General features: G+C 39.9%; 1 protein-coding gene across 6 annotated transcripts in view; it reads left to right on the top strand.

The window, feature by feature from the left end:
* The window catches only part of LOC122561800 (guanine nucleotide-binding protein G(I)/G(S)/G(O) subunit gamma-7), a 313,573-nt gene that overhangs the window by 203,187 nt on the left and 87,379 nt on the right, over window positions 1–23,007 (top strand). For all 6 annotated transcript variants that reach the window (XR_006315112.1, XR_006315113.1, XM_043714007.1 and 3 more), the window contains one exon: window positions 20,813–20,847. The gene's annotated coding sequence lies outside the window, so the exon portion shown is untranslated. The remainder of the gene's footprint in view (window positions 1–20,812; window positions 20,848–23,007) is intronic.

Raw genomic sequence — 23,007 nt, 5'->3', positions numbered from 1 at the left:
CTCCATAACAGCATTGTGGGTATACTAACACCAAATGGATTGCAGTGGTTCAAGAAGGCACACTTTTTTCAAGTGCAACTTATATGGACAATATAGGCTAGCCCAGTCAGCATCATCCACATCCCAAAATAAATAAAAAGCAAAGACAGTTAGTCTCTCACAAACCCATTAAAACTGTCAATCAGGATGTGAAGTCTGCCACTCTGCTGAGAGAAATGGTTTTGAAGCTGTCAAAATTGAAACAGTCATTATAGGGTCTGCTGTAATAAGCCCTTGGGAAGTGCCAAAATGAAATCTCTTGAAATGTTAGACACAGATTGGTTTCTTTCCAGATAATACCAAAGTGGCTGGCCAATTAGTACACTTCAGCATTTGGTACCTGCGTTCTTAGTCTAACTGATAGCTGTAACTTTTTAAAATAATTTTGAAAGGCTGGGAATATAAATAAATGTAGATTATGGTGCTTAAACTCACCTTCGCCACGTTTCAAAAGCGATTACACTTCCTCCATCAACTTGTGACTTCCACACTAGGGGTTAAACCCTTAGAAGAGTGAAGATGGGGTCATTTTGATCTCAACACTAATTGCCAAGTAACCTGCTGAGTTTAGGTCTACCACTTGTGTGACTGACACCCTAGCCCCCTTTCCCCAGATGGGTGGTTGAAGAGTTCAGGTGTCAGGTAACTAAGTGAGGAGAAGGAATGGTAAGTGAGTAAGAAGATAGGATTGGCTGTGGAGGAGATAATTGGGTCGCATTGGTGGAGATCAGTTTGCTGAGTGCTGAGTCAGGTAATTTTCAATAAAAGCGAAAAAGTAAGGATGCTGAAAATAGGAAGCGCTGGAGAAATTCAGCCAATCTGGCAGCATCTATAGAAAGAGAAACAAAATTCATGTTTCAAGTCTTGTAACCCTTCATGACACGAAATCAGTGGACTCAAATCATGAACTCAGCTGTTTTGGTCTCAGGTGCCGCCAAACTTGCTGAATATCTCCAGCACTTTCTATTTGTGTTTCAGGGTATTTTCAAGGTTTGGGATGTCAGATCGGCTTTCAGTTGGATCTGGGGATTGTTGGAGCATTCATTAGTGAGTTGGGAAAGGGCTCAATGTTATTCTTACCTTGGAACTTGGGAAGTTTTCTTTACCTCTAAAATTTTCTAAATAACTGTTGAGTAAATGGGTCAGACTGCTCCATGTCTTCATGTTTTTCCAAAGTTTCCAGAGGATAACTGGTATGTCAAAACTTCTGAGAGAATCATTTTTTAGGGTAAGTTGCTGGAACAACTACCTCCTAATTAGATATTTTGGCCAGTACATTCTATATTTAAGATGTAAGCAAGCAGGTCTGGATGATGTTTCCTTATAGACTAAATATAAGAAAGAATTAAGCAATTGATAAACACCTCCTTCCAATTTTATTGAAAGGTCTTTAAACCCTTTCTGAGTCTAAACAATTTGAAAGTGCAGTAAGAAAGCAATTTATCTGAAAATGCTATATAATGTTTCCAAGGAAAGGCAGCTAAGATAACAATGAAACAAAAAGCAGTAAAGGGCATGTTGCACAGGGGTTGATCACTTTAAGTCAAGCAAGACAATTTAAGTAGCAGAGTGCATGTATTATATTCATAGTATCGTTGTGTTCTATTCACTCATCTAAGAGAATCTGGGCATGGCAATTCAGCTGTTCATTTTATATTAATCAGAAAATAAATTTGAACCACAACTCACCTTATCTAGTATTAACTGTCCTGCTGTCAGAGAGATTAAACAAATACAAAGATCACAACTGGCCAATTCAAATGACACCCCTAAATTGCACTATCATGCAAATTGATGTAATGTTTGGAAACTCCATAAAAGTAAAAAGTAAACAAAAAGTAAAAATCTCAGAAACAGATTTTCAAGTTGCGTAGCTCTTCAAAGTAATATAAATTGCACAACAGGTTTCCTGATAGAGTGTTTACAACTATGAAACAAAGCATTTCAAAGTATTGCCTTTTCCTAGTCAGCTGAGCTGCACCAATAATGGCAAATGATTATGATATTTGTTTTTTTTAAAAAATAAAATCACCAGATCAGGGCAGAAAATCCTTCCTTGCAAGTTAAAACCTTGATGTGGATTCTGTGATAAAAGTAGCAAAGGGCGATTGTAACTAACCATTATTAAACTGTAAATCAAACTGCAACATCCAATGTCTACATGTTTGCAGTTAAGCATGGAAATCAGGAAGTTATAGTCATAGAGTTGTACAGCACGGAAACAGACCCTTGGGTTCAACTCGCCTATGCTGACCAGATATCCTAAATGAATGTAGTGCCATTTGCCAGCTTTTGGCCCATATCCCTCTGAACCCTTCCTATTCATGTACCCATCAAGATGCATTTGAAATGCTGTAATTGTACCAGCCTCCACCACTTCCTCTGGCAGTTCATTCCATATGCCCTCCTCACTCCACGTAAAAAAGTTGCCCCTTAGGTCCCTTTTAAATCTTTCCTCTCTCATTTTGAACCTTTGCCCTCTAATTTTGGACTGCTCTATCCTGGGAAAAAGGCCTTTTCTATACACCCTATCCATGTCCCTCATGATTTACAAAACTCTATAAGGTCACCCTCAGGCTCTGACACTTCAGAGAAAATAGCTTCAGCCTCTTCAGTCTGTCCCTACAGTTCCAGCCCTACAACCCCAGCAATATCCTTGTAAAACTTTTCTGCACCTTTTCAAGTTTAACATCTTTGCTACAGCAGGGAATTGAATGCAGTATTCCAAAAGTGGCCTAACCAATGTCCTGTATAGCCACAACATAACGTCCCAACTCCTATATTCAATGCAGCACCAAAAAAGGCAAACATACCAAACACCTTCTTCACGAACCTGTTACCTGCAATTCCACCTTCAAGGAACTATGAACCTGCACCCCAAGGATTTTCTTGTTCAACAACACTTAGCAGGACCCTATCATGAAGTGAAAAAGTCCTGCCCACCGATTTGCCTTAACAAATTGGTGGGCGGCACGGTGGGCGGCACGGTGGCACAGTGGTTAGCACTGCTGCCTCGCAGCGCCAGAGACCCGGGTTCAATTCCCGCCTCAGGCGACTGACTGTGTGGAGTTTGCACATTCTCCCGTGTCTGCGTGGGTTTCCTCCGGGTGCTCCGGTTTCCTCCCACACTCCAAAGATGTGCAAGTCAGGTGAATTGGCCATGCTAAATTGCCCGTAGTGTTAGGTAAAAGGAGTAAATGTAGGGGTATGGGTGGGTTACGCTTCGGCGGGTCGGTGTGGACTTGTTGGGCCGAAGGGCCTGTTTCCACACTGTAAGTAATCTAATCTAAAAATGCAATACCGCACATTTATCTAAATTAAGCTCCATCTGCCACTCCTCAGCCCATCTGATCAAGGTCCCGTTGAAGTCTGAGATAACCTTTCTCACGATCCACTACACAACCAACTTTGGTGTCATCTGCAAACTTACTAACCATTCCTCTTATGTTCATATCCAAATAATTTATATAAATGACAAAAGGCAATGGACCCAGCACCAATCCTTGTTGCTGTCTGATATGGAGCTGTTTTTCTTTGCCAGTTTCTCCCAAAGAAATGCAGAACTAAAACACACAGAAGAGCACAACAAAGGTACTCACATAACCAGCTTGGATAAAATTGAGCATGTCTATTTAAGTCTAACTACATTTTTAATTGTTTAATTAATTTTACTTACTATCAAGCCACTTTCTGTACCATTAATTAACCTTAAAATGTCTGGGGTTCCATTCCTTCATATTTTAATTATCAGAATTGTAGAATCTTGGAGCAGAAAACGTGACTATTTTATCGATTGTTCTGTGGGGCTCTTTGAACAAACTGACAAGCTATTCACACACTCTGACATTTTATTTGAAGGCCTGTCAATTACTTTTTCTCAAGTACACTTTTAACTTAGTTATGGCACTAGCTTCCATTGACTCTTCAGGTGGAAATTTCAGGTCCAGACAGCATTGTGGGGAATAAACATTGCTGTCATAGTTTCTCTAAATCATTTGTAAATAGTTTTATATCAATGAATCTTCCTACATTCTTCCTAAAATAAGGCCAAAACTGCATACAATATTTAAAATGTAGTCCCATCAATGCCCTGTCTAACTGAAGTATAACATCCTCAATTTTAAGTTCCATTGTTCTCATAATAAAGGATAGGATTCCATTAGCTACCTTAGTTACTGCATACCAACTTCTGTGAGCCATGCACTGGACCACCTAGATCTCTCTGCAATTCAAAATTCTATACTTGCTTTCCGTTGAAGTAATACTCTGCTCTTTTATTCTTCTTGGCAAAGTGAACCACCTCACATTTTCCCATATTTTACTCCATCTGCCAGACTTTGCCCACTTAATAAATCTATTTGTATACTCAAGTTTTTCACAACACATTTCCCACGTATCCTTACATTGTCTTTGAGTTTATATACACTGCTTTCAATCTTCTCATCTAATTTGTTGACGTAAATTGTAGAAAGTTGAAGCCCGACCACAGACCCCTGCAGAATTCCTGAAGAAGGGCTTATGCCCGAAACGTCGATTCTCCTGCTCCTTTGATGCTGCCTGACCTGCTGCGCTTTTCCAGCAACACATTTTTAAGCTCTGATCTCCAGCATCTGCAGTCCTCACTTTCTCCTAGAATTCCACTCATCACAACATACAATCATCCAGTCTGTTTTCGTCCAGCCAATCTTTTATTCATTCTGTATGTTACCACTTACACTCTGACTTTTACCTTTTCACAATGATCCTTGATGTATTGTAAATACATCTACTGGTACCCCTTTATCTATAACACACATTACTTAAAAGAACTCCAATAAATTGGTTAAACATGATTTCCTTTTTACAAAGCCAAAACTATTCCCAATTATCTTTTATTTCTCTATGTGTGCAGCTACAATCTCTTTAAATTCTGATTCTATCAGCTTCCCCACAACAGATATCAAGCTTACTGGCCTATACTTTTATAGTGTTTTGCCTCCCTCATTTCTTGATTTACTACTTTCCAGTTTGTTTGAACCTTTTCAGAATTTGGATATTTTGGAAAGTTAACATCAAAAATCTACTTCCTCATTAACTATCTGCTTTAATACCCCAGGCTGAAGTCCAGCTGAACTCAACGAATCCTAAGCACTGTTACTGTCGAGGCATTGCTGCCAAGGGAGAGTACCCTTCATGTGCTAAAGACTAAGCCCACATCCTGACCTCAGGAGGCAATCATGTTTAACTAGATAGTGTTACCATGCACAGGGGCCCCAACAGCTGTTAGATTGCCAGGAGAAACGGAATGTGGCCCTTCATTTGCCATTTATGTGATTTATTTGGGTTCTCTGTGGGCCATCTGCCACCTGTCTAGCCAGTGGCAAAATGGTGTTAGGGCGCAAAGATGATGTATGTGACACACATTGCCTTTTTGTGCCATTCTTCAGGGGCCTGTAAAATTCAATATATTACAGGTATATTTCTAGAGAAATCTTCAGGTGAATGATATTTTGAACTCCAACAGTACTTACACTGTTCATAAAGTTTCAATTATTTCTATTTCAAAGTTAGGTTCTGATTTTGCTATGCCCTAATAAATATTTTTCTACTGTTAAGTGTTTTATGGTTAGAACTATTGTTCTACCCCAAAGGAAAGCTTGGTTTTTACTAGATCCAAAATGATGTTTTTCTTCCTTGGTATAGGCGGTTCTGCTATAACACATGTACCTTCAATGTGAATTGGCTTTAACACGATTGAAGAATTTAGACCGTTACTTGTAGAATGCGAATTTCCCTTCCCTGTATTGGTTATAATGTGATTCTGACCCCATTATTTTAAATGGCATGGCTATTGCACTATTTTCTTATACTGCAAGATCACAACAGAGCAGAACTATTGCATTTTATTAGAACTGACTATGCTACATTAAAGTTATCACAATTATTACAATGCAAAGACAGGTCATTCTGCCCATTGTGCCTGCACCAGCTCCACTATCTAGTGCCAATCCCTATATCCCTGCAACTATTACTAACAAAAAAACCCAATACCCTCTTGATGTGTTCATCAAATCTGTTTCCACCATACTGCCAGACAGTGCATTCAATACCCTCACAACTTTCTGTGTGAAAATGTATTTTTTTCTCTCACATTAATTCGCACATCAGTTTAAATCTATGACCTCTTGTTCTTGTTTCTTTTATGAGCAGAGACAGCTTCACTAATCTGACCCGCTCATGGTTTTGAAAACTTCAATCAAATCTCCTCTCAGTCTTCTTCAGGGAAATGAATCCCAATTTCTTCAAGCTATTCTCATAGTTGAAGTTTCTCATACCTGGAACCATTCTTTTAAATCACTTCTGCTTTCTGTCTAATGTATTTGCATCTTTCCAATAATGTGGCACCCATGACTGCATACGTTACTGCAGCTGAGGTCTAACAAGTGTCTTGTACAAATTCAGCATCATCTCCTTACTATTTCATATTGATGCAGATAGATATTTTGAATGGAATAGAATCCCTACAAGTGTGGAAAAAGGCCCTTTGGTCCAACAAGTCCACACTGACCCTCCGAAGAGCAAGCCACCCACACCCCTTCCTCCTACTTTATATTTTACCCCTGACTACAGCACCTAACCTATACATCCCTGAACACTATGGGCAATTTAGCACAGCCAATTCACCTAAACTGCACATCTTTGGACTGTGGGAGAAAACCGGAGCACTCACAAAAAACCCATGCAGACATGGGGAGAATGTGCAGACTCCACACAATCACCCAAGGCTGGAATCAAACCTGGATCCTTGGTACTGTGAGGCAGCAGTGCTAACCACTGAGCCCCTGTGCCACGCCTAGCCCCTGTGCCACCCCCATATTGACTATATTTGTTCTGTCTTCTGCACTGACATTTGGTGCAATAAAATCAGAAATAGAATTTTGAGAAGAAATAAACAAATGAGCACAAAATAAAATTAACTCAGAAGGTTTTTCAGCATTTCTAGTATATGTCTTTATTCTAAGTCGGTTTTGATAGTAGCAAAATCATACTTAATGCAAGGAAGGTACCTAACCTGCATTCCCTGTACCTGAAGCTACAAAGTGAGAGAGTAGAAGATGAAAATTTACTTTCAGTACTTTTATTTTAATGATTAATTTGACTTCCAGTAGGCTAACAATTACCTGTAAATCTACAAAAAGGTGTTGCTTAAGGATTAAAAGAAACCAGAGTTCATATTCATTCACCTTAACCAGCATAATAAAAAATAGAACAAGTAATCACTGTTTTAAACAAATGCTGCCATCACAATCATTACTGCATACAATATTATTGTGACTTGCTAACTAAATTCATTTGTATTACCAGGAAAAAGGATTTCCCAGTTGTTTGCAGTTTGTCACTTCTTCGAAAATTATTTTGTAATCATTGATCAAGTATTCTGCATGACTTTTCTTCAGCCGATACATATAATAATATTGAATATAGTCACACACCTAAGACTGCCATGCTAATTGTCTCATTTATTTCCCCAGTTGTTGAATGATTATCTTCTTAACAGCTAGATGTTGATTAGTAGATATTATTGTGATGCATAAATTCTGAAAAATTCTGAATAAATCTTTAAATGGTATTTACTATCTCGCTCTTTTTTAGTCTGCTATAGAGTTATACTGAAGGATGCCAGTTTTTTGATGCCAGTTACAAAATTTGATGTTAGACAAGTCAACAATGGAAATAATTCAGGTAACATTTTTAAGGAGGAAGGAGAGCAGCCAGAAGTCGTGGTACACATCAGTACCAATGACATAAGTAGGGAAAGGGAGGAAATCCTGAATAGTGAATATAGGGAGTTAGGTTGGCAGCTAGAACGCAGGATGAGCAGAGTAGTAACCTCAGGATTGCTACCGGTATCTTATGCTTGTAAGGCTGGGAATAGAGAGCGAGAGCAGATGAACATGAGGTTGCAGGGCTGGTGTAGGGGGGAGGGTTTCAGACATGTGGATCATTTGGATACCTTCTGGGGAAGGTGGGACCTGTACAAGAAGACCTGGGCAGGAGGTTTAGTAGAGCTCTTTGGGAAGGTTTAAACTAGATTGGCAGGGGGTGGTGAGCTATGGATCAGATTATGAAATAGGTAGTGAACAGTCAGATAATGTATGCAGAGATAATGTGAGGAGGGATAGGCACTTGATAGGGCAAAGGTACAGTCAGTGTGATGGATTGAAGTGTGCCTATGTTAATGCACGAAGTATCAGGAATAAGGGTGACGAACACAGAGCATGGATCAATACTTGGAACTATGATGTTATGGCCATTGCAGAGACTTGGACATCACAAGGGACACTCTGGAGACAGGAAACATGTTTCTGCTGATGGGTGAGTCCCAAACCAGAGGACACAGCTTAAAAATAAGAGGTGGGCCATTTAGGACAGAGATGAGGAGAAACTTCTTCACCCAGAGAGTGGTGGGTGTGTGGAATGCTCTGCCCCAGAAGGCAGTGGAGGGCCAGTCTCTGGATTCGTTTAAGAAAGAGTTGGATAGAGTTCTCAAGGATAGTGGAATCAAGGGTTATGGAAATAAGGCAGGAACAGGATACTGATTGAGGATGATCAGCCATGATCATAATGAATGGTGGTGCAGGCTCAAAGGGCAAAATGGCCTACTCCTGCACCTATTGTCTATTATCTATTGTCTATTGAATGTTCCAGGGTTTAGATGTTTCAAAAGGAATGAGGCGGAGGTAAAAGAGGTGGAGATATTACCCCTTTTAATCAGGGATAGTATCACAGCTGCAGAAAGGAGGATCATTAAGGAGGGTTTGTCTACAGAGTCAGGATGGGTGGAAGTCAGAAACAGGAAAGGAAAAGTCACTTTATTGGGAGTTTTCCACAGGCCCCCCAATAGTAACAGACACATAGAGGAACAGATTGGGAGGCAAATTTTGGATAGTTGCAGAAGTAACAGGGTTGCTGTCATGGGTGACTTCAAATTCCCCAATATTGATTGGAACCTACTTCGTTCAAATAGGTTGGATAGAGCAGGTTTTGTCAGGTGTGTCCAGGAAGGGTTCCTGATGCAATGTGTAGTTAGGTCGACCAGAAGGGAAACTATATTGGATTTGGTGCTTGGCAACGAACCATGCCAGGTGTCAGATGCTTCGGTGGGAAAGCATTTCGGTGATGGTGATCACAACTCCCTGATCTTTACTATACTCATGGAGAGGGGCGGAGCAGATGGTAAATGAAAGTACTTAATTAGGGGAGGGGAATTACAATGCTATTAAGCAGGAACTAGGGCACCTAAATTGGAAACAGATGTTCTTTGGGAAATGCATGAAAGTTTAGGAAGTTTTCGGTGATAGTGCTGGACAGGTTTGTCCCACTGAGGCAAGAGAGGGATGGTAGGTTGAAAAAAACCTTGGGTGACAAGGGATGTGGAACATCTAGTCAAGAGGAAGAAGGAAGCTTACTTAAGGTTGAGGAAGCGAGGGTCAAACAGGGCTTTAGAGGGTAGCCAGAAAGGAACTGAAGAATGGACTTAAGAGAGCTAAAAGGGAGCATGAAAAAGCTTCAGCAAGTAGGATTAAGGAAGATCCTAAGACGTTCTACACTTATGTGAGGAACAAGAAGATGGTCAGAGTAAGGATAGGGCTGAAAATGAGTTGCTGGAAAAGCGCAGCAGGTCAGGCAGCATCCAAGGAGCAGAAGAATCGACATTTCGGGCATGAGCCCTTCTTCAGGAATGCCCGAAACGTTGATTCTCCTGCTCCTTGGATGCTGCCTGACCTGCTGCGCTTTTCCAGCAACATATTTTCAGCTCTGATCTCCAGCATCTGCAGTCCTCACTTTCTCCTAAGGATAGGGCTGATCAGGGATAGTGAAGGGAATTTGTGCTTGGAGTCGGAGGATGTAGGGAGGTTCTTAATGAATATTTTGCTTCAGTATTCACTACTGAGAGGGACCTTCATGTTTCTGAGGACAGTGTGAAACAGATTGATATGTTAAAACAGGTTGATGTTAGGAAGGACGATGTGCTGAAAATTTTGAAAAAAACATAAGGATAGATAAATCCTCTGGGCCAGATGGGATATACACTAGGTTACTACAAGAAGCGAGGGAACAGATTGCTGCGCCTTTGGCGATTATCTTTGCATCCTCACTGTCCACCTGATTATTGCCAGATGATTGGAGGATGGCAAATGTTACTCCCTTGTTCAAGAAAGGGAATAAGGATAATCCTGGGAATTACAGACCAGTCAGTCTTACGTTAGTGGTGGGCAAGTTATTGGAGAGGATTCTGAGAGACAGGATTTATGATTATTTAATTAGACATAGTCATGCCCCACAAACCTTATTGACGATATGGCAAAACATGTTGATGAAGGTGGAGCAGTGGATGTAGTATACATGAATTACAGTAAGACGTTCGATAAGGTTTCTCACAGTAGGCACATTCAGAAAGTAAGGAGGCATGGGATACCCAGAAATCTGGCTGTCTGGATACAGAATTAGCTGGCCCATAGAAGACAGAGAGTGGTGGTAAATGGAAAGTATTCAGCCTGGAGCTCAATGACCAGGGGTGTTCGCAGGGATCAGTTCAGGAACCTCTGCTCTTTGTGGTTTTTATAAATGACTTGGATGAGGAAGTGGAAGGGTGAGTTAGTAAGTTTGCTGTTGACACGAAAGTTGATGGAGTGGTGAATAATGTGGAGGGCTGTTGTAGATTGCAGCGGGACATTGACAGGATGCAAAACTGGGCTGATAAATGGCAGATGGAATTCAATCTAGAAAAGTGTGAAGTCATTCACTTTGGAAGGTCAAATTTGAATGCAGAATGCAGGGTTAAAGGCAGGATTCTTGGCAGTGTGGAGGAACAGAATGATCTTGTCGTCCACATGCATCGATCCCTCAAAGTTGCCACCCAAGTTGATAGGGTTGTTAAGGCATATAGTGAGTTGGCTTTCATTAGCAGGGGGACTGAGTTTAAGAGCTGTGAGATTATTGCTGCAGTTCTATAGTGCTCTGGTTAGACCACACTTGGAATATTGTGTTCAGTTCTGGTCATCTCATTGTAGAATGGATGTGAAAGCTTTAGAGAGTGTGCAGATTTACCAGGATGCTGCCTGGACTGGAGGGCATGTCTTATGAAGAAAGGTTGAAGGAGCTAGGGCTTTTCTCATTGGAGTGAAGAAGGATGAGAGGTGACTTGATCCAGGTGTGCAAGATGTTGAGAGGCATAGATTGAGTGGATAGCCAGAGATTTGTTTCCCAGGGCAGAAATGGCTATATCAAGGGCACTTAATTTTCAGGTAATTGGAGGAATGTTTAGGAGAGATGTCAAAGGTAGGTTCTTTACACAGACAGTGGTGGGTCCGTGAAATGCACTGCCAGCAGTAAGAGTCAAGTCAGATATGTTGGGGACATTTAAACAACTCTTGGATAGGCACATGGATGATAGTACAATGAAAGGTATCTAGGTTATTCTGATCTTAGAGTCGGATAAAAGGCTGGCCCAACATCGTGGGCTGAAGGGCCTGAACTATGCTGTACTATTCTCTGTTAAATGAACTACAAAGGAGAAAGAATAGCCAGCGTTCCCCAGCTATAAATTCTAGCCAGAACTTCCAACCCCAGCATAAAATGTATATTCGCAACTTTTGGGTGAAAATAGTATCTGGCTTCACATAGAACAAATGTAATTTGAGCCAATGACTGAAATTTTGTAAAAGTTAAAATCTTAAGGATATGAAGATAACACAGGAAGAAATGTGTACCATATATTGATCAATACCCTTGTCTCCATGAAAGACTATAATCCCCATATTTGTATGAATACTACTCTAAATGCTGGGAGGTGGATTCCAAAAATGCATATACGATGGCCACTCTACCCTCTCAAAGGAAAATGCTCAAAATCATTCATTACTCATGCTCTGTCATGAATCATCTGGTAGCACATCCACATCAGCACTACCCGATTCTCCTTTGTGAGCACGTGCACAGATGTGAAGGATAAGTAACATGATTGTGCTTGATTGGGTTGATTAATCCAAATTAATCTCCTCCATTATCCACCTCATCCCTATCCCCCTTATTGCCACAATTTGGAAGATGATAATTATGATTCTGTTTTTGCTCTCCCTTCAGCTAGCTCTTTTTCTTCTCCCTCCATTGTTGTTGTGGAAATTCAGGAAAGAAGTTTAGAATCATAGAAACATATAGTGCTGGAGAGATCCTTCAGCCCATGGGGTCTGTACTGGCACATGAGAAGCATTTGACTTTCAACCTAACCCATTTACCAACACTTGGCCTCATAGCCTTTGTATGACATATAAAGTACTCATTCCAGGTACTTTTTAAAGGATGTGAGGTAATTCACCTTTACCACCCTCCTAGGCAATGCATTTCAGACTGTCACCACCCTCTAGGTAAAAGGGTTTTTCCTCTCATCTGCCCTAAACCTTCTGCTATTCATCTTGAACCTGTGTCTTCTTGTGAATGACCCTTCAACTAAGCGGAACAGCTGTTTTTTACTTACTTTGTCCATGCCTCCCATAATTTGATACACCTCAAGCAGATCACCCCCTCAGTCTTCACTGCTCCAACAAAAACAACCCAAGCCTATTCACCCTTCCCTCATAACTTAAATTTTCCATCTCAAGCTGCATCTCTTCCAGTGCAATCACATCTTTCCTGTACTGTAGCCAACAGAACTGCACACTATATTCTAACTGTGACCTCACCAAAGTTCTGTACAACTCCAACATCACTTTTGCTTTTGTAATTTATGCTTTGATTGATAAAAGCAAACATGCCTTTTTCTTGATGCCTTTTTCACCACCAACAAACATGCTCTTCAGCCTTTAGAGATCTATGGGCAATCACTCCAAGGTTCCTTTGTTTGACAGAAGTTCCTAATGTCAAGCCAGTCATTGAATACTTTCTTGTCAAGTTACTCCTTCCAAAGTGTATCACCTCATGGTTTACAGGGTTAAATTCCATCTGCCACTTATCTGCCCATTTTACCATCTCGTTTGTACCTTCTTGTAACCCAAGACTTCCAACCTTTGTGTCATCCACAAACCTACCAGTCCAACTACTCACACAGTCATCTTTGTCATTTATATAAATTATGAATAATAATAACCCAGCACAGATCCTGTGGGAGAGTACTGGATACTGGCTTCCAGTCATAAAAGCAGCCTTGTGTAATCACCTGCTGCCTCCCACAACTAAGCCAATTTTGAATCTAAATTATCAAATTTATCAAAGTTACCCTTTATCCCATGTGCATTTGCCTTCTTGATAAGTCTCCTATGTGGAACCTTATCAAAGGCTTTGCTGAGATCTATATAAACTGCATCGACAGACCTACCCTTATTCAGACAGCTGGTCATCTCCTCAAAAAATTCAATCAAATTTGTTAGGCATGACCTCCTGATGAAACCACGTTGACTGCCCCTGATCAAATCTTGCTTCTCCAAGTAGAGATAGATGCTCTCCTTTAGAATTTTCTCCAATAGTTTCCCAGCACTGAAAGGAGACTCATTGGTCTGTAGTACTCTGGCTTATTTCTGCAGCCCTTCTTGAATATTGGAACCATTTTAGCTGTTCCTCAGTCCTCTACCACCTCCCCCATGGCCAGAGAGAAATTAAAAATCTGGATTAGGGCCCCTGCAGTCTCCTCCCTTGCCTCTCACAAGAGCCTGGGGCACAATTCATCCAGACCTGCCAACACCTCCAGGACCTATGTCAATTTGCTGAAGCACTTCAGTCTCTCTGGGTTCCTTATGTTCATTGTTATTCTCTTGGGTGAAGACGGATGTAAGGTATTTGTTCAATACTCTACAAATGACCCCTGGTTTCACCCACAGTTTGCCCCCTCAATCCATAATGAGCCCTACTCTTTCTCTGGTTATCCTCTTCCCATTAAAGAATATTAAAGAATATTATGGGATTTTTCCTACTTTTACCAGCCAGAGCTTTCTCATATCCCCTCTTTGCTTTCTTAATTGATTTCTTAAGCACCATCCTGCACTTTCTACATTTCACTGAAGCCCCACTGATTTGTACTTGCTAAATGCCTTTTTTTTAGATTAGATTAGATTACTTTACACTGTGGAAACAGGCCCTTCAGCCCAACAAGTCCACACCGACCCGCCGAAGCGCAAACCACCTATACTCCTACATTTACCCCTTACCTAACACTACGGACAATTTAGCATGGCCAATTCACCTGACCTGCACATCTTTGGACTGTGGGAGGAAACCGGAGCACCCGGAGGAAACCAAAGCAGACACGGGGAGAATGTGCAAACTCCACACAGTCAGTTGCCTGAGGTGGGAATTGAACCCAGGTCTCTGGTGCTGTGAGGCAGCAGTGCTAACCACTGTGCTACCGTGCCGCCTTTCTTTTCCTTTTCTTTGTATCCTGAATATCTCTGGTCATCCGTGGTTCTTTGAGCGTGGTACTCCTTCCAATCACCCTGGAGGGAACATGTTAGGCTTGTACTGCCCCATTTACGTTTTGTATGCCCTCCCACTGCACTTCTGTGGATTTCCTCACAAGTAGCTATTTCCCAGTTTACATTGACCAGATCTGCCTCTTTCTCCAACTGAAACTTTATTTTTGCAGTGTATCTATTTCTTTTTCCATAATAAGCTTAAATTGTAAAGTCATATGATCAATATTACTAAAATAATTCCTGACCAGCACCTCAACCACCTATCTGGCTTCATTCCCCAGAATTAGGTCCAGAACAGTCCTGTCGCTTGTTGGAACTTGTACTTATTGGCCTGAAAAATATAAGCCAAGAATGAATGAACATCACTCTTTGGGATTAAACAAGCAGAGATGCATTTGGAGATTTTTACAGCATGGATATTCACAGGAATGCTTGGCACTGTACTAGTGTACTGTCACTAACGTTTCACATTAGTACACCCCTGTCATTCCCATTTTGTACACATGGGCAGAGTGTTCCATAGCAATCTTAATATAGGATGACCAGTATTTAATGCTGTCATTTTCTGTGAAGGTCTCTTTATGCTCTTTTCAAACAAAATTAAACCAAATTAAAATCTCTTAAAGGGACACCCAAAAATATTTTTCAAATGGAACTTACAAACTGGGTTTTGGGAGAGATTGTTGCATTAAGCAGCTGGAGAAGTCTTCAAACGTGCTGGTGGGCTGTCCAGGAAAATGCAGGTGCAGGTGTAACCATGGAAAAAAGTCATCCCTTTTGCATTATTATCCACCTTAGCTATATGTTCCGCCATCTTCAGGACTTGTCTTTTACTTCCTCTATCCTTCTCAATACCCTTCTGTTAATTGTGTGTTCTCTTGTTTGCTTTGCTTCCCAAAGCTTGCACTTCTAAAAATTGAGTTCCATTTGCCACTTTTCAACTCACTCAACCAAACCGTTCATATAATCCTGCAGTCGACAGCCTTCTTCTTCACTATCACTGGCTACTATTAACTAATGCAATTGAAGAACTGTGAATATTGTACACACCATTTGAAAAGGGTGCAAAGGACCGGTCAAATAATTAATATGTGGAGGTGCCAGTGTTGGACTTGGATGGATAAAGTTAAAAATCACACAACATCAGGTTATAGGTTTATTTGGAAGTACAAGTTTTCGGAGCATTGCTCCATCATCTGGTAGCTAGTGGGACAGGATCATAGGACATAGGATTTATAACAAATAATTATAGGCTAATCAGTATGGTCTCGATGTTGGACAAATGATTAGAATTAACATTGAGAGGTAAGATGAACCAATCTTAACTCTTTAAAAGTCATGGATTAATCAAGTATAATCAGCACTGTTTAGTGGAGGAAATGTCAGGTGTTACTAATATAAAATAATTTTTGTGTAAGTAACAAGGAGGATTCATGTGGATAATGCAATGGATGTTTTGTAGGATTCATGTGGATAATGCAATGGATGTTTTGTACATGAATTTTAGTGAGGCATTTGACAAGTTCCCAGTTGGACTGCGGCTCATCAAAAATTGTCCAGTACAATCTTCTCAAAGACAATACAGAATTGCCAATCAATGCTGGAGTTACCAAAAACACAAGTAGAATTGCTAGAAAAACTCAGCAGATCTAGCAGTATCTGTGGAGAGAAAGCAAAGTTAACGTTTCGTTCCAGTTTTTGGTTTGTTTTCTGGAATTACCAAATATGCCTATGTCTCAAGAACAATTAAAAAATGTAGCATCTCGAAGAAAGGCAGCACAAAATAATTACGGCAATTTAAACGCCTGCAAAATGGGAGAGACACACAAATTTCTATTGACAGCAACAGTGCTAGAGGAATTAGTGGTGCAGCTGGGCATGAGGACAGATGCCATAGTTCCCCAAAAGCTCTAAAGATCCTTGTGGGCGACTATCAGAAAACTGTTCAGAGCAGGTTGTCAGGCAGGACAATTCCTGGAGTTCTGAGACCATGGATCCAGCAGCACTGTCATGTCTAATGAACTCAAAACAGTGATTAAGATCAGTGACGACATTTGACATCTCCTACCCACAACAAAAGCATTTTGTGATTCTTAATGCATGACACACAATCGTTCCCATGGGTCTGGAAACGAGAGTCACAGTCTCACCATATGGAATAGATTTTTTGAACATTTCTTCATTCAATGTGTGATGAACCTGGAGTACAAGTCACTGAAAATATTCAAGAAAGAGATACATTTTTAGATTTTTAAGGCTCCAGTGATATGGGGAGAAAGAGAGAATATGGCATTGAGATAAGGGATCAGCCATGATCATGTTAAATACGGAGCAGGCTTGAAGGTCCAAGTGGACTATAGTGTTTTCCAATTTGTCATTCACACATTGCCCTTGACAACTACATCGAAAAGCACAACCTTAATTTTTCACATAGCTTCTGGTGACTTCCATAAATTATCAGGTGGCTTATTCGAAGCTCAATGCTAAATGAGCAGTTACTCCTCCCAGTAACATCTTGCAGATGCTGGAAATCAGATCCAAAAACAGAAAGTGCTGAAAAAATCAGCAAGCTTGGTGGCAGTTTCTGTGGAGAAGAGTTTCAATAATAGGGATATTTGTTTCAAGGCTATTATAATGATTATAAATATTAAAAGATCATAAATTGGAACTGTAGGTTTAAATTTAGGACTCTAAGTTTTAGTGATTTGATTGTCAGCGATCAAGTTTTGATTATTAAACTGAGACAGTCCAAGGTATTTATGCTTGGGGACAGTGGAAGTAGCTTCCGAGTTTACAATGCGCAGACTTCAAGCCTCCCAAATTCTGAGAAAAGTATGGCAGGTGTCAAGTTATAAATAGTTGTGATGTAAGCCATCCATTTATTTCCAAGATGAAAGGGATCTGGTATCAAGGAAAGTGAATTATCATTTATACCAGGATACAAAGAGTTTCATACTGCCATGGGAGGAAAGGTGGCCAGAGGAAACAATTTTTTGAGATCAGGTTGCAGACTTCTCTTCAAATTAATGAATAATACTGATAGGCTGCACAAGTTCTCTGGCCAGCAGAGAGAATAGGATGTTTTGGCTTTTGAGTCACCATACTTGGATGTAGAAGAGAGACATTCTCTCGTCAAAGAGATATATTCTGCAGTTTCTTACAGGTTCAAGAGATATGTCCTGGCATGACCAGGGGAAGAAGAATCATTGAACTCCAGCACTAGTGGTAAAGTTTGTTCCAGAGACACTGAAAACTGAGAAATAAATACACTGTTGTTAGAGTGTAAATATACTGCACTGTAAAATGCATTATATTTAAAAAAAAATATTTTTCAAACAAGTCACAATCTTATAAAACAAAAAATACATTCAGATTTTTAATGAAAGATAAGATCACCAATGGGTGCAATCACCAATGACACATTATATAAGAATGTGAGATTCCAGTTCAATAGGAGTTTAAAGTGTTTGACACAAACAATTATTTCGGATTTTATGAGATGAATATAAATGGGTTGAAAATATCAGTGTGGCAAGTGTTGTGTATAAAGCAGAGTTAATGCAAAGCACAAATTAGAACAGTTAGAATACCAAATAAGAAATTTGCAGAGTTTTGAATGCACACTTCCATTTGCTGAGGGTAAGATGTACTGCTGTCTGCTCACTGAGAATGTGCTACAGCTAGGTTTGTGAATATACAAAAGAAGGTGGGAAGGTGAGTGATAAGGATGACACAAAGGATTTTGCAGAGAGATATAGACAGTGTTTGGGCAAAAAATTGGCAGATGGAATATAATGTGAGGTTGTGCACTTTAGCAGGAAGAATAGACATGTTGAACATCATTTAAGTGGAGAAAGACTGCAGAAAGCAATGGATTTGGGAATTGGGAATTTCCCAAGTTCAGAAGCTAATGGGGCAGAAAATAAAATTGACATTTGTTTCAAAAGGAATCAAGTATAAAATTAGGAAAGTTTTGTTAAAACTGTACAAAGCTCTACTTAGACTACAGCCACAACACTCTAAATAGTTTTGAGCCTCTTATCTAAGGAAAGATATATTGGCATTATAAGCAGTCCAAAGAAAGCTCATTAGACTGAAACCAGGTATGGACAGACTGTCTTTTGAGGAGTTGTGGAGATTGGGCCTGTATCTGCTGGAATACAGAAGAGCAAGAGATAACTTTTTGAAACATACAAGATTGTTAAAAGAAAAGGGTATATGTGGAAAGATAGTTTCCTTGTGTGGGAGAGTCTAGGACGAGAGGGCATAATCTCAGAATAAGGAGTCACATATTTAAGATAGAGATGGGGAGGAATTTCCTCTCTTACAGGGTTGTGAATCTGTAGAATTAATTAGCACTCAGGGCTATAGAGGCTAGTCATTAAGTATATTCGAGGCTGAGATCAATTTTTAATCAGTCAGGGAGTCAAGCATTGTGGGGAAAAGGCAGGAATGTGGCGTTGTGGATTATCAGATCAGCCATGATCTCATTGAGTGGTGAAGCAGACTCGATGGCTGAATGCTTATTTCTGCTCCTTTGTCTTACGGTCATTCTTTAGCCCAAAGGTGATGTTGCCCACATCTCAATCAGTTGCTGTGATGCCTAGGTCCAAAGTTGGCCAACAAGAATGCAGGCAGTCTCATGGAAAAGAAGTATGAAGCTTGATGATCGCCCCTGCATAAGGGTTCTTTGAAGGATTATGCACCCTTATTGCACCTTTTTCTTTGAAGAGTGTTCTGTTGTACAATGAGGTGGAGTGTCTGGACGTTTTGTATGAATCCTGACTGGTGGGGACTGCTGCTAAGTTATTTTTGTAATTCATTCATGGATTGTGGACATCATTGGCTGGACCAGCATTTATCCTTGAGAAGGTGGTGCTGAGCTGCTTTCTTGAACCACTCCAGGTCATAAGCTATACATAGACCCACGTTGCCATTAGGGAGGGAATTCCAGGAATCTGAACCAGCAATAGTGAAGGAAGGATGTATATTTCCAAGATAGGATAGGTGTGTGGATTGGAGGGGAACTTGTAGGTGATGGTGTTCACATAAAGCTGCTGCCTTTTCCTTCTCGATCTAATAGCTGTGGGTTTGGAATTTGCATCTTGTAGATGGTACACTGTTGCTATGGAGCACCAGTGGTGGGGGAAGTAAACATTTGTGGATGTGAATCCAGTCAAGCAGGCTACTTTGTCCTGAATAGTATCAAGCTGCTTGAGTGCTGGAGCGAAACTCATCTAGACAAGTGGGGGACATTACATCACAGCCCTGACTTGTACAAATGAATAAGAACTAATAAGCATTATTTTCTTTTTGTCGGCAATTTATACTTTACACTGCAGAAAGAAAATATCCCCATTTTATAGTTAGTTACCCATCACATCCCATGGAACTACATTGTTGTAGCAGACAATCCACAGTTGCTCCCAGCTTCAAATGGATTCACATATTCCCAATTCGCCAAATAGTAACTTTGAATGACATTCTCAGTGAGCAGACAGGAGTACATCTTACCCTCAGCAAATGGAAATATGATGCATTTTACAGCACAGTATATTTACACTCTAACTACAGTACATTTATTTCCACATGACGATCTTGTCCCTTTGGAAATAAATGTGCTGTAATGCTGAGGGTGTATTATTACACAGTATGCTGAAGAATTTTATTTTTCCTTTTATCTTTTCCTTATTTAATTATCTTCAATTGCCTCTGTGCTGTTCTACATCAGCCAGATTGGATGAACCCATTTGCTGGGCCTTCTGTTCAGTTAGAGACAGTACCATTCTGTACCAGAATATAGGAGGCATGGATTGATAAGTGTATTGAGTGTCCTGTCAATTTTCTATCCTTGTTCCATGCAGAGGGGTCAATTTCAGATGTCATCATAGATGAAGTGGATAATCTTTAGCACAGCAACAGCATTGGAAATACATTGATCCATATAGCTGTAATAATTAGTAAATGGACTCTGGTTCATTATTTGGTAATCTAAGGTGTTTTTTCCCAATAGTTATTTTAATTTAATTCTATGAATATAAATAGTGAAAATAACTTGCAGTAAAATCTATTGCCAGTGTAAAACAACAAAGTATGTGCTTATAAAGCTTTTCAAATGTTGGTTTTGAGTGATTACTAAGAGATACGTAAGAATGTCCTGGATTGTCTTCCCCAGTTCTTTGCAGATTGAAGAAAATATAGGAGAAATGCATTCAGCTACGTGACCATTTTACACCTTTTTAGAATGAAGGTGGATTTTGAAATATATGCATGTGTTTTTTTTAACATAGATAATACATTAATATTACTTTCTCTGTTTGTTCCCACAGATTGCAGAGAACTTTCCTGGAAACAAAAGAGAGGGGTATGTATTTTGTTATTAACACAATTCTATGCAAGTGAGGCATTGATTTCTAAGCAGTGAATGAGCACAGTATGAATACAGTTGACTCAATTAAGACCTCTTGAAATCAGTCAGCATCATCTGTGTGGGATGCGATAGCTGTATTATTTGGCATATATTCTGTGTGTCTTCTTCCCGTCACCCCACCAAGCATATTACAGCATGGTTAAATCGTGCACCATATGCAGCAGGTGATTGTTACTGATGTCATTGAAGGCTGGCATTAATACAACCTGCGTGACTCAGAATAGGCCACAAGAAACACTGTTTAAAGGATATATAGCAAAATCCATAGGTCACAAATTATTTCATGGGGATATATCTGTTAAGGTAAATCTGTACATTAACCTTTTGAAATACCCACATGATGAATCAGTCTCTGTAAAGAGTCAGTCATGTCTTAGTTGTATGTACTCCTAACTCTATGTGACTAAAGCTGAAACATTGAAGTGTCAACTTTATGAATGATACATAATTAGCACAAAAGGCTGTACAATTGATATGGGTTATTGTGGTAGTCACTATCTCTAATATATTCAACAAGAGAGCAGCAAGTAAAGGCTGTATTGGATACTTATTTGCTCAGCATGTCAACTTCTCTTCATATTTCTGGAATATTCTGTACTCTCCAGTGACATTAATATTCTCCATCATGAGAACTATTTTTCTTTTGCTTTTTCTTTTCTATGAAACTTTTTGATAGTAAACCTACGTAATTTTTTTAAACAAGTTCTGATAATGTATCAGGGGAACTGCCAATGAAAATAATGAAGAAACTTAAAATGTCACTATTAAGGTTAGATTTGAGCTGAGATTTGCAGTGTGCTAGTGCTTCAAAAGTTGGAATAACCCTTTGCAAATTTCTACATGGTGGATGAGGTGAAGTACTTTCCTGAAGGAAAACAAAATTTCAGAGTGTTGCTGGATTATAACATTTTCATATCTTCTATAGATTGTCTAGAGAGTGACATTGGCTCCCTCTGAAAAGCATGCTAGTCAATTAGTTTGGTCTGCGAATGGTGTGTGGAACAAAAGAATTGGTCCCAAACCTTTTACCTCTGGAGTGAATCTTATTTAAATGGTTACATAAAAGCTGTTTCATAAATGTTTCTCAGTTTATGTAAGAATCTGTTCATTCCACTGTAATATCCACAAACCTCACAATCTTTGTGATATATATTAAAGTTTTAGATGAAAGTTGAGATAAGGGCCCTTTTTTGCATGACCATTGGGCAGCAGCCAGTGATTTGATTCTGCTAACCACCCACAAGAAAATATAGCAACAAGAGTTGACCGTATTCAGTTTATGGCTGAATAAAGGCAACTAGAGGCATGAGGGAGGAGCTGGGTAGAATTGACTGGGAGAGGAGCCTAGCAGGAAAGGCAATGGAACAGCAATAGTAGGAGTTTCTGGGAGTATTTCAGGAGACACAGCAGAGATTCATCCCAAGGAAAAAGAAGCATGGTACGAGGAGGATTAGGCAACCGTAGCTGACGAGGGAAGCTAGGAATAGCATAAAAGCAAAGGAGAAAGCATTTAATGTAGTGAAGAGCAGTGGGAAACCAGAGGATTGGGAAGCTTACAAAGACCAGCAGAGGGCAACAGAAAAAGAAATAAGGAGGGAGAAGATTAAATACGAGGGTAAGCTAACTAGTAATATAAAGGAGGACTGTAAGAGTTTCTTTAGATATATAAAGGGGAAAAGAAAGGCAAAAGTAGACAGTGAGCCACTGGAAAATGGCCTTGGAGAGAGAGTAGTGGGGAACAAGGAAATGGCTGAGGAACTGAATAATTACTTTGCGTCAGTCTTCATGGGAGAACACATAAGTAATATCTCAGACATTCAAGAGAGTGAGGTTGCAGAGCTGAGTAAGGTGGCCATCACCAAGGGAAAAGTGCTAGAAAAACTGAATAGCCTGAAGGTGGACTACACCCCAGAGTTCTAAGGGAGATAGCTGAAGAGATAATCGAGGCATTATTGGTGATTTTTCAGGAATTGCTAGAGCCAGAGAGGGTCCCACAGGACTGGAAAATTGCTAATGTGACATCCCTGTTTACAAAGGGAGTAAGGCAAAAGACTGAAAATTATAGACCAATTAGCCTAACCTTGATAGTGGGTA

Source organism: Chiloscyllium plagiosum, chromosome 2 (genome assembly GCF_004010195.1).
Source record: "Chiloscyllium plagiosum isolate BGI_BamShark_2017 chromosome 2, ASM401019v2, whole genome shotgun sequence".
Lineage (NCBI taxonomy): Eukaryota > Metazoa > Chordata > Chondrichthyes > Orectolobiformes > Hemiscylliidae > Chiloscyllium > Chiloscyllium plagiosum.
Note: the sequence above shows the minus strand (reverse complement) of the source record. Positions and strands in the feature narration are given on the sequence as shown.